This window comes from Notamacropus eugenii, chromosome 1 (genome assembly GCF_028372415.1).
Source record: "Notamacropus eugenii isolate mMacEug1 chromosome 1, mMacEug1.pri_v2, whole genome shotgun sequence".
In the NCBI taxonomy this organism is placed as follows: domain Eukaryota; kingdom Metazoa; phylum Chordata; class Mammalia; order Diprotodontia; family Macropodidae; genus Notamacropus; species Notamacropus eugenii.
The window spans coordinates 366,492,288-366,505,372 of NC_092872.1; the positions used below are offsets into that span (position 1 = coordinate 366,492,288).

General features: G+C 38.0%; 1 pseudogene; it reads left to right on the forward strand.

Moving 5' to 3' along the window:
* Nucleotides 1–2,196: 2,196 nt before the first annotated feature.
* On the forward strand, nucleotides 2,197–3,490 carry LOC140517643 (alpha-enolase pseudogene; annotated as a pseudogene).
* Nucleotides 3,491–13,085: the final 9,595 nt, after the last annotated feature.

Here is a 13,085-nt window from a genome sequence, read left to right on the forward strand (position 1 = left end):
TTCCTACTTTATTTTTTAACTATTTGCTGTCCTATATTCATTCTTAAATCCTCTCAAGATGACTTTGCCTAGTTGGGTCTCTTGACAAACTTTCTTTTTTTAAAAAAAGTCTCTACTGAGGTGGTAGAGCCAAGATGGCAGAGAAAAAGCTCTCTTCAAAACTCCATATGCCTTTAAATAATGCCTCAGTACAAATTTTGGAGCAGCAGAACCCACAAAAGGATGTAGTGAAACACTTTTCCAGCCCAAGACAATTTAGATGGTTGGCAGGAAAAGTCTGTTGCACTAGGGTGAGAGTAGAGCACCCAGTCCAGTTTAGGTCCTGTCCAACAAACCAACAGTAGACTTTGGGGGTGATAAATCAGGGGTGACGGTTGTGGTTTCTGAACCTCTCAGCACACAGAAGGTAAGGGGGTTAGATAACTGGTCAGAAAGAGATTATAGGGATACTTTTGCTGGCACAAGGGGCAGGACTCTGCTGCATCGCTCATACTCATATCCAGATCACAGTCCAAGAGCAAGGAGAAGGACTAGCGCCCAAGAACTTGCATCCTCAGGGGAGCTGGGATCCTGATTATAATTCCAGAGCAGAAAACAGTGCTCGTGGTTGCTCACAGACAAGAGCAGCAGCCTGGAGAAGAGTAGACACACCTCTCCCTAGATCATATCACTTTGGAAGAACTGAAAACCTACAGGACCCCAGAATTATCTCTGAAACAGCTACACAAAAAACTTAAGCTTGAGACAGTGCCCCCTTCACTCCAGAAACAGAGCCCCACTTTAGCATGTAGTTAAAAGTTAAGAAATAAGCTGGGAAAATGAGCAAACAGCAGAAAAAAGATCTTGACAATGGAAAGTTACTATGGTGACAGGGATCAAAACACAAAAAGAAAAAGATAACAAAGTCAAAACTGCTATATCCAAAGCCTCAGAGAAAAAAATATGAATTGGTGTTGGAAACTTTTCATGGAAATGACTTGGAAAAACTTGAAAAGGATTTTAAAAATCAGGTAAGAAAGGTAGAGGAAAAGTTGGGAAGAGAGATGAGAGTGAGGCAAGAAAACCATGAAAAAGAAGTCAACAGCTTGGTAAAGGAGGCACAAATAATACTGAAGAAAATAACATCTTAAAAAATAGATTGGCTAAATGGTAAAAGAGGCAGGAGAATCCAATGAAAAGAAGGATGCCTTGAAAAGCAGAATTGAACAAATGGGAAAAAAGGCACAAAATTTCACTGAAGAAAAATACTCCTTAAAAAGCAGAATTAGCCAAATGGAAAAGAAGGTACAAAAGCTCACTGAAGAAAATAATTCCTTAAAAATTAGAATTGGGCAAATGGAAACTAATGACTTTATGAGACATCAAGAAACAGTAAAACAAAACTGAAAGAATGAAAAAAATAGAAGATAATGTGAAATATCCCTTTGGAAAAACAAATGACCTGGAAAATAGATCCAAGAGAGATAATTTAAGAATTATTGGACTACCTGAAAGCCATGATCAAAAAAAGAATCTAGATATTACCTTTCAAGAAATTATCAAAGAAAACTAGAATCAGAGAGTAAAATAGAAATTGAAAGAATCTACTGATTACCTCCTAAGAAAGATACCAAAATAAAAACCCCCAGAAATATTGTAGCCAAATTCCAGAGCTTCCAGGTCAAGAAGAAAATATTATAAGCAGCCAGAAAGAAATGATTCAAATATCGTGGAGCCACAATCAAGATAACACAAGATTTAGCAGTTTCTACATGAAAGGACTGGAGGGCTTAGAAGATGATATTCCAGAGGGCAAAAGAGCTAGAACTACAACCAAAAATCATCTACCCAGAAAAACTGAGTATAATCTTTCCAAAGAAAAATGGATTTTCAATGAAACAGAGGACTTTCAAGCATTTCTGATGAAAAGATCAGAGCTGAATAGAAAATTTGACTTTCCAATACAAGACACAAGAGAAGCATAAAAAGATAAAGAGGAAAGAGAAATCGTAAGGATAAATTGTTTATATTCCTACGTAGGAAAATGATATTTGTAACTCCTGAAAGCTCTCCTTATACATAGACAGACATACATGAGTGTGTGTTAAATGTGATGGGATGATTATCTAAAAACAATAAAGCGGAAATAAAGAGAAATGTAGCCCCTGGTCTCTGTTCTCTGAGCCCAGTGGAGGAAGCCCTATCAAGGAACTTAATATGTCTATTTACAAGATCCAGGCAAGAAAGATCTTTGACTCTCATGAAAACCCCACTGTTGAAGTTGATCTCTACACTGAAAAAGGTCAGTTTTGAGCTGCTGTGCCCTATGGAGCTTCTACTGGTATCCCTGAAGCCCTGGAGCTCCGAGGCAATAATAAGACCCGCTACATGGGGAAAGGTGTCTCAAAAGCGATTGAGCACATCAATAAAACTATTGTCCCGATCCTGATTAGCAAGAAACTGAATGTTGTGGAGCAAGAGAAGATCAACAAATTGATGATAGAGATGGATAACACTGACAATAAATCTAAATTTGGTGCCATATTGGGGATGTCTTCAGCTGTTTGTAAAGCTAGAGCTGCTGAGAAAAGTGTCTCTCTTTACTGTCATATTGCTGACCTTGCAGGCAATAATGACATCATCCTGCCAGCTCCAGCCTTCAATGTGATCAATGGTGGCTCTCATGCTGGTAACAAGCTGGCCAAGCAGGAGTTCATGATCCTCCCTGTTGGAGCTGCAAATTTTAAGGAGGCCATTTACACTGAAGCTGAGGTCTACCCCAACCTGAAGATTGTGATTAAGCAGAAATATGGACAGGTCATCACCAACAAAGGGGATGAGGCTTTGCTCCTAACATCCTGGAGAATAAAGAAGCTCTGGACCTGCTAAAGAATGCTATTGGTAAGGCTGGCTATAATGATAAGGTCGTAATTAGCATGGATGTTACTGCCTCTGAATTCTTTCCATCTGGGAAATATGACTTGGACTTCAAGTCTCCTGATGATTCCAACAGCTACATCTCCCCTTCTGAGCTTGGGGACCTCTACAAGAGCTTCATCAAGAATTATCCGGTGGTGTCCATTGAACATCCCTTTAACCAGGATGATTGGGAAGCTTGGAAGAATTTCACTGCTACTGCAGGCATCCAGCTGGTAGGGGATAATTTCACAGTGACCAATCCCAAGCGAATTGAAAAGGCTGTGAAAGAGAAGGCTTGCAATTGCCTCCTACTCAAAATGAACCAGACTGGCTCTGTGACTGAATCTCTCCAGGCATGCAAGCTGACTCAATCCAACAGGTGGAGAATAATGGTTTCCCATCCTTCTGGGGAGACTGAAGATACCTTCATTGCAGACCTGTGGTGAGTCTCTGTACTGGGCAGATCAAGACTGATGCCCCCTGCCAATCTGAGCATCTGGCCAAGTATAACCAGCTTCTCAGAATTGAGGAAGAACTGGGCAGCAAGGCTAAATTTGCTGGAAGAAACTTCAGAAACCCTCAGGCCAAGTAACTTCTGTGGCTAGGAGGCCTAAGAGTTTGCAGGCACCAGTCACCTCTGTAGAAGTCTGTTCCTTTCCTAAGAATGGGCAGCACCAAGTACTAGACCAGTCTTGTTTTGGGAGCAGGGGCCTCTGCTGCTTAACTTCCCTCTCCTTTCCACCTTTCCATGATGTTCTCACTGCTTCGTTAGAACTGTCTTATAACAGAGACTACCTGACCATCTGGCTTTGTTGGAAGACCCTTTATCATCTTGTGACTGGGATAGAATGACCTGTTCTCACCCCCAACCCTGATGTTGATGTGTGGAGCCAAGTACTTGTGATGCAGCCCCAATGAGCCCACAGGCCAGATCCTTAGTGGCTTTCATGTGCAGAATAAAAGTATTCAGTAACCGCCCCCCACCAAAAAGAAAGAGAAATGCATAGGGAGAAAGGGAAAGGGAGAGGTAGAAGGAGGTAAATTATCTAACATGAAAGAGGCACAAAAGAGCTTTTACAATGGAGGGGAAGACAGGGAACATGGGAGGAGGGAGTGCGTGAGCTTACTCTCATCAGACTTGGCTCAAACGGAATAACATGCACACTCAGTTGGGCATAAAAATCTGTTAGCATATAGGAAAACAAAAGAGGAAGGGGATAAGAAAAGTGGGAGCTGATAGAAGGGAGGGCAGATTGGGGGAGGTAAAAGTCAGAAATAAAACACTTTTGGTACCACTACAAGGTCTGTACCCCAAAGCAATCATAAAAGAGGGAAAAGGACCCACATATACAAAAATATTTATAGCAGCTCTTTTTGTGGTGGCAAAGAATTGGAAACTGAGGGGATGCCCATCAACTGGAGAGTAGCTGAACAAAGTGTTGCATGTGATTGTGATGGAACACTATTGTGCTATAAGAAATGATGAGCAGGATGCTCTGGGAAAAACCTGAAAAAATGTATATGAACTGATGCAAAGTGAAATGAGCAGAACTAGGAGAACATTGTAAATAGTAATAGTATTATTGTTTGATGATCAACTGTGAATCATTTAGTTATTCTCAGCAATAAAATGATCCAAGACAGTTCTAAAGGACCACTATTTTTCTCCAGAGAAAGAACTGGTGGAGTCTGGATGTAAATTGAAGCATATTTTTTCATTTCTTTACTTTTCTTGGCTTTTTTGGTCTGTGTTTTCTTTCACAACATTACTAATATGGAAATATGGTTTTGTATGACTACATATGTATAATCTATAGCAAATTACTTGCCTTCTCAATGAAGGGAGAGGAGAGGAGAGAATTTAGAACTCAAAAAAAATTTTTAAACTAATGTTAAATGTTTTTATAGGTAATTGTGGGAAAATAAAATATTAAATTTAAATAAATAAATAAGTTTCTATTGCTGTCTTTTGTATGATTATTTGTTATTACCTTAGTTTCTCCTGGTATTCATCCCCCTCCCAGAGGCCCAACTTACGTAATTACTACCCTTTAAGGACAAAAAGAGAAAAAAAAGATGAAAAAAATCAGCATAATTGATCGATGCATTAAAAAGCCTGAAAATATGTGCAATGTGCAACACTTGTGGACTTCCATCTTAGAGTAGCTCTTCTTTGGAGTCATACTTAGTTTTTTAATTTCACAATATTTACATTTGATTTAATGCTGCTTCTTTCCTTTATAGTCATGTATAATTTTGTTTTCATGGCTCTGCGCCAAACTTTCTTTAAACTGGTTTTACTGTCCAGTGCTTCTCTCAATTTTATGAGGCGATACTGCTCATAATCTTAGATCATTCTTCTCTGTAAGCTTTTATAATTGAGTTTTTGGTCTAAATTGATATTGCATTTGGCTGCCATATCTCTCCACTTGGTGAGTGAGTCAAATCAAAGTGGTTTTTTTTTTACTAAGTTGACTTTTAAGTTCTTTTTTATCTTCTCATGATAGCAATTTATTTATATCAGTTAAATTTCCATATGAAAATGTTGTAGTCTGTATTTGCATATAGACAGGTAAGTGATGCAGTAAATAGAGAGCTGGACCTGAAGTCCAAAAGGCCTGCATTTAAATCTTTCTTCAAATACTTAATAGCTGGGTGACCCTGGGCAAGTCACCAAAGTACTTTGCAAACTTCAAATATATAAATATTTATGTAAATGCTACATAAGTGCCAGCTGTAATTATTGCATGCATCTTAAGCCACTTCATTTAGGAAGGTAGCATGGGCTAGAGCACAGAATTGTGTGAGCAGATTACCTATCAGTTGTGTAATCCTTTTCACTTCTTTGAACTTCAGCTTACTCATCTGTAAAATGGGTAAATTAATAGCACCTATTTCTAAGAATTGTTTTGAACATCAAAGGAGATAACGTTCATAAAATGCTTTACAAAACTTAAAATCTTATATACATATAAATGTGAACTTTTATTATTAACCAGTTCTCATTACCACACACATTCTCTGGTCTTGCCAGGGTAGTCTCCTCTCTATAATCCAAATATAATAATTGTCTAGGCCAATTAATTTATTTATATGCAAGATCAAGCAGGTGAAGAGAACTCTCCAATATCATTTAGACAGTAGTCAATAGTAGAGCCAGGAACAAATTCAGCCTTCTTGCTGCCATACTACAGCTCCTCCCTCTTTCTCTCTGCCTAGCCAAATCCTTCACCACTCAGCATGAATCTCCCCTCTTTGATGAAGTCAGTGCTTCTCTATCTCATAGCAATTGTCCCCATCATTGGCATTTTTCCTATACTCAGAATATACACCACACAATTTATTTGTAATTTGTTTTATTATTTTTAGTGTTGTTTATATTAAAATATGTCTAATCTTCCCAATTGTATGGAAAGCTTCGTGAGAGCAGGGTTTGGGTGTTATGAATGTGCAGCCCCAATTTGAGGGACAGGAACTGAGAGAGTTAACTTTAGCCTCAGTCTGGTCAGTGGAGTAAGGAACTACTAGCACATGATTGAATACAAATACAAAAAAGTATTTCATAAGTGCCTGCTGTGTGCAGAGCACAGTGTTGGGTATTGGGAGAGATATAAAGTTCAGATAAAAGACTATTCTTCTTTTTGCGGTGGAAAAGAATTGGAAAATGAGCAAATACCCATCAATTGTGGAATGACTGAACAAGTGATTGTATATGATATGTATGATAATGAAACACCATCATACTATAAGAAATAATGAGCAGGATGCTTTCAGAAAACCCTGGGAAGGCTTACGTGAACTGATAGAAAATGAAATGAACAGAACCAGGAAGTAGAGTATGATCATCAATTGTGAATGACTTAGCTATTTCTCAGCAATACAATGATCCAAGATAATTCTGAAGGACTTTAATAAAACGTGTTATCCACTTCCAGGGAAAGAACTGATGGAATCTGAATGCAGATTGAAGCATACTTTTTAAAAAATTTTATTATTCTTGGTTTTTTGGTCTATATTTTCCTTTGCAACATGGCTAACTAATATGGTAATGTTTCCCATGACTACACATGTATAATCTACGGTAAATTTCTTGCTTTCTCAATGTGGGGGAGTGGATGAAGGGAGGGAGAAAATTTGGAACTCAATTTTAAAAAATGAATGCTAAAAATTTTTATTTACATGTAATTGAGAAAAAATTAAAATTACATGTAAAAAATTAAACTTGCTGACAATAATAATAATAGTATTAATAAAAAAATTATCCTTGACTATGTGAAACTTACAGCAAGATCACAATCCAGATAACATTTTTTCCCTTTTTTTGTCTCAACCTTGATTTCTTCACAGTGGGTGGTAAACTCTAAATATGGAAGCTACTTCCACCAATACAGAGACAGCTTCTCTGTGTAACCTGCGTTGCCATGGTGATGAGACACTCCAACAGCTATCTCCCCAGAATTCACCAGCTAGTTACGTTTTAGAACGAGGAATTCTGGGGCTTCTTTGTGAAGATTTCTGGATAGAAAGATGCCAGAAGGAGTAGAGCTGAGTCAAGAGTTAAACTTAGAGAATCATCTTCCATTTTTGGACCACGTGGACAGGAGCCAGGATGCTCCTCAGCCTTCCTCCAATGACCACTGTTGCTATTGCTGCATTGATGTGGACCATTTTTGGTAAGATAATCCAAGCACCCCTTTTTCCTGTGATTCAGAGTAAGGGAAGGAAGGTACTCTCATCAACTGGGTAATTTGCGAGTTCTCCATGAAGGAAAGTTGTTAAAGCAGGATAAGCCAATTTCTGCTGCAAATAGCAGCAAAGAGGACTGGCTACATATATATCCATGAACTGTCCCTTTTCCCCTTTGCTCTCTGTTATTTCATCGCTATTATTTATTTCCTTTTTTGTAAAAAGAAAACTAGTGGCTACTAATACTTGTTTCATGGTTAATGCTCACTCTGACTGATAAACATCTTGGTGGAAAGGATAGACAAATTCCATCTCAGCATGAGGCAAAAAGGAGGTGGCAGGGGTAGGAAGGGCAATATTGGAGGCAATTTGCAAGCTTATTTCCAAGCCAGCTCAAGCTGATAAGCAGAAGTAATTTTCAGCAGAGAGATTTATAACCCAGAGCCCTGAAACAATCTCTTCCATGTACTCTGTGATCCAGTGGCACTGGCCTCCCTGCTCCTCCTTGCATAAAATGCTCCATCTCCTAACTTTGGGGGTTTTCTCTGGCTGTCCCCCATGTCTGCAATGCTCCCCCTCCTCTTTTCTGCCTCTTGGCTTCCCTGTCTTCTTTCAAGTCTCAGCTACAGGCCCATCTTCTTTAAAAAGCTTTTTCCTCCCTAATCTTTGTGCCTACTTTCTGAGATTGGGGCAGCTAGGTGGCGCAGTGGATAAAGCACCAGTGCAGGAGTCAGGAGGACCTGAGTTCAAATCTCACCTCAGACACTTGACACTCACTAGCTTAGTGACCTTGGACAAGTCAATTAACCCCAATTGCCTCATCCTGGGTCATCTCCAGTCATCCTGATGAATATCTGGTCACTGGATTCAGATGGCTCTGGAGGAGAAGTGAGGCTGGTGACCTGCACAGCCCTCCCTCACTCACAACAAAGTCAAATGCAAGTCATGTCATTATTTCTCTGATGGCATGGTCTTCTTCAGCAATGAAGGATGAACACACACCTTCTGAGATTATCCCTATTTTATCCTATATATATCTTGTTTGTAAGCAGTTGTTTGTATATTATTTTCTCAATTAGACGGTGAACTCCTTGACAGCAGAGACTGATTTTTGTTTGTTTGCTTGCTTTTTTCTTTTTTGTCTTTCTTTGTACCCCCAGCACTTGGCACAGTGCTTGGCATGTAGTAAGTGCTTAATAAATGCTTGTTGATGACATAGTAGAACGCAATCAGAATCAGGGAAGTGGGGTCCTTTACCAGTAGCCACATTGCTCTCCCTGGTAATGGGTTTCTTGTTCCCCTACTTCTGTTATAGGAAGTTTATGAGTGGGGCAACAATTAGCACTATCATCACATACTGCAATTTCCCTCCCCAATCTTTCTGATATAAACTTCAGTGCTTTACCCACCACCCCACAATAAAGTGTGATGTGACACCTAAAGGGGAAGGTTATTATCACCCTTAAGGACGGAAGAAGGTTCTCTAGAGGGAGTGGCATTTGAATTGGACTTTAAGGATGATGAAGAGGAGGAGGAGGGGTAGCCAACATGGGAGACAGTATGAGCAAAAGCACAGTGATGTAAGAATGTAGTATAAGCTTTGGAGGAAGAGACTGGATCCAGTTTAGCTGGAAATTAGAATCAGTGGAGTGATATAATATGAAATAAGCCTGGAAAAGTAGAGTGATACCCAATTGTGCCAGGCTTTGAATGCCAGATAGAGGAATCTGAATTTGATTCAAAAGGCATTCAAGAGTTGCTAAAGACTTTTGAATAGAGGAGTAAATGTGATCAGATCTATGTGTAACAAGGATGTCTTGGAAGATGTATGAAGAATTGATTAGCCAGGGAGAAAGCAAAGGTGGGAATACCTGTGAGGTAGGAGTTCTGATACTACAGATGAGCAGCTATGAATTCACTGTGCTAAGATGACAACGATGGGATAGTTAGTAAAGGATAGACGAGTGATGTGAATATGAAATCGACAGGACTTGGTACTTAGTTGGATATGAGAGATGAAAAAGAAGGAAGACCTAAAGATAATACCAAGGGGATGAAGAGTGGAAACAGGGTGAATGGTGGTGACCCAGTCAGAGAAAATAGACAAAAGAAGCAACAAAAAAAGGGGGGGAAAGTAATAAACTCAATTTTGGAAAAAGAGTTTGAAGTGCCAGTGGGGCATCAACATAGAGATGTCACATCAGTAATTATAGAGGAAAACTCTGAAGCTCAGAAAACCAGTGAAAACTTAGAGATATCAATTTGGGAATTATCTGCATGGTGATAATTTAAGTCATATGAATATATATTAATTTATCCAACAAGTATTTAGTAAGTGACACCTATGTGACAGCACTGTGCTAGGAACAGAGGATATAAAGATAAAAATGAAATTGTCCCTTCCCTCAAGGAGATTACATTCTATTAAAATGGAGGAAGCAACATGAAGATAGATAAGTAAATAATTTTTGTAGATATTTATATAAAAATTTCTGGGAGAAAAACACTACCAACTGGGATAATCACGGTAGACTTCCCTTAGGAGGTGGCACTTAAAATGAAATTTAAAGAAATCTAGGTATTCTGTTGAGGTGGAAATGAAGAAGGTATGCATTCCAGGAATGGAGGATAACCTAAACTAATGATTAGAGACAGGAGATGGAAAGTCATGTATGAAGGACAGCAACCAGGCTTTGTGTGTGTGTGTGTGTGTGTTACATTTTACTGAAATGTAAGATACAAAAAGCAAGTATTATGCAGTAAGCCTGGAAATGTTGTATGGAACTAGACTGCGAAGGGCTTTAAGAAATAAGTTGTATTTTAACCCAAAGGGAAGAGGGAATCACTAAAGTTCCTTAAAGAGGAGACTGACATGATCAGAGCCATGCTTTGAAAATATCTATTAGTTAGCCACGTGAAGGATGGATAAAAAAGAGTCATGAAGACCAATTAAAAAACTGTTGCAATAGTCCAGGTGAGAGGTGCTGAGGACATGAACTAAGATGGTGGCCATATAAATACAGAGGAGGTATATTTGAGATATATTTTAGATATAGAATTGACATGATGAGGCAACTGATTGGATTCAAAGAATCAAGGATGACTCTACAATTGGGAGTCTGTGTGACAGGAGAGGTAGTGAATAGTGGTGTATCAAACTGAAATCAGTAATGAAAAAGTGGGGATTTGAGGAAAAAGATAATTCTATTTTGGACATATTGAATTTGAAATGCTCATGAGAGCTAATTGGAATGTATAATGGCTTTTTTTAAACTTTTGTTTTAGACTTAAACACCAGAACACAAATATCACAAATATCATCAACTTAAATGTTAGAACTTAAATACAAAGTAAGAAAGGGAGAAAGCAAGTCATGTGCATGGAAGAACATAAGAGAGGATTCAAAATATGTAACAATAAATTTTCATTTCATGAAAGCCTGGATGATAAATATTACACATTGTGTTGAGACCTGTCCATCTTTTCTTTGCTTCCTTGTAAGTTTTCTTTTGTTCTCTGCTGTGCACTTTTTTACTTCGTTCTTCCCCCCTCCCCCAAAGGTTACAATTAAGTGAGGATATATTTCTCTATAGCTATAAGGTATATACATACACATATACATATATAGACATAAACTTCCCCAACACATTCTACTCCTGATCTTTGTTTTTACGTTTGTGCATATCTCATTTCCTATCCCTCCTGCCTCCTCCACTTTACTTCTACCTGCTACCTGACCTTCCTACTACTTGCCTACCACCCTCCAAAGACCTCTTCCCTATCCTCTCTTTCTCATAAATCTAAACGTCCTTCTATAGTCACATATAACCTATTCCCTCACCCTCCCCTCTAAAGATCCCTCCCTTGTCCTCTCCCCTCTCCCTTTCCCCTTACCATTTTATTTCTTCTGAATTTAGAAGACTTTTATACTCTTCTAAATATGTATGTATTGTTCCCTCTTAAACCCATTCCTGATGAAAGTAGGTTCCCAGAACTACCAGCCCTCCTCCCCCATCTAATTCCTCTGTATGGATTCTTCCTCTTGCACATTGTTTGTATAAAATAATTACTGTTTCTAGCTGTTCCTAAATATTTTTACTTTTTAAGTTCATATCACACTCAGATTTATGCCAATCTTTGTTATGAGCTACCCAATTATTAATAAGAATCTTAGATATACATTTTACACTTTTCATATATAAAAAGTAAATGGTCTGTCCTTATTGCATCACTTAAAATCAGTCTTTGGTATATAACTTATGTTTCTCTGGGTTCTTGTATGTCAAATCTATTAAGTTCAGATTTGCTCTGAGTTGATCAAATGCCCATTTTTTTTCCATTCAGGATTATACTTGACTTTTTTAGGTATAATATTTTCAGCTGGAGCTCCAGTTCTTTTGCTCTTTGATATATAGTGTTCCAAGACCTTCAGTTCTTTAATGTCTCTGCTGCTAGGTCTTGAGTGATTCTAATTGTGGCACCATCATATTTAAATTGTCTTATTCTTGTTTCTTTTAATATTTTATCCTTGAGCTGGAGGTTTCAGAATTTGACTATCATATTCCTATGAGTTTTTCTCATATGATCTCTTTTAAGTGGTGATCAATAGAATTTTTTTCTATTTCTACTTTCCCCCTTGTTCTAATGCTTCAAGGCAATTTCCTTTAATTATTTCTTGTATTATTGTATCAAGATTCTTTTTTTGATCATAACTTTCAGTTAGTCTGATTATTTTTATGTTTTCTCCATCTATTCTCCAGATATGTTGCTTTTCTTATGTTGCACTTTCTCTTTTATTTTTTCATTATTCATATTTTATTTAATTATTTCTTGATTTCTTATAATTTCACTGCCTTTGCCTTGCTCAGTTCTAGTTTTCAAGGTTTCATTTTCTTCCTTAAGATTCTAGATCTCATTTTCTAATTGGTTGACTTTCCTTTCATAATCTTCTTATTTTTCTTGCATTGTTCTTTTTTTTCTCCATCTCTGTCATTTGATTTTTAAAGTCTTTTTTAGGATCTTCTATGAATTCTTTTTGGGCAGGTGACTATTTGATATTACTCTTTTGGGAAGAAGGGGGTTTCTTTGCTTCAATATATATAGTAAGAAATTGATGATGTGAGATGGGTGCTTTAAGAGCAAGATTGAGGTGTATGTATTGATCAGAACTTCATCTGCATAGAAATGATAGTTGAAATCTTGGCAGCTGATGAGATTAACAAGAGAGTATAGGGCAAGAGGGGGAAGAGCCCAGGACAAAGGCCTGAGGGCATATCCAGAGGCTCAGGAAAGGTATGACAATCTTGCAAATGAATGAGTAGACAGGTAGGGGGGAAAGCAAGAGAAAGTAGTATGATATAAATCCAATAATAAGTGTGTGATTAGCTCCGTACTAGGAAGAGGGAGTAGTCAACAGTATCAAATATTGCAGAAAGGTCTGGAATGATAAGGACTGAGAAAAACTTAAGTGATGTGTTCAGAACCCAGATTGTAAAGGACTG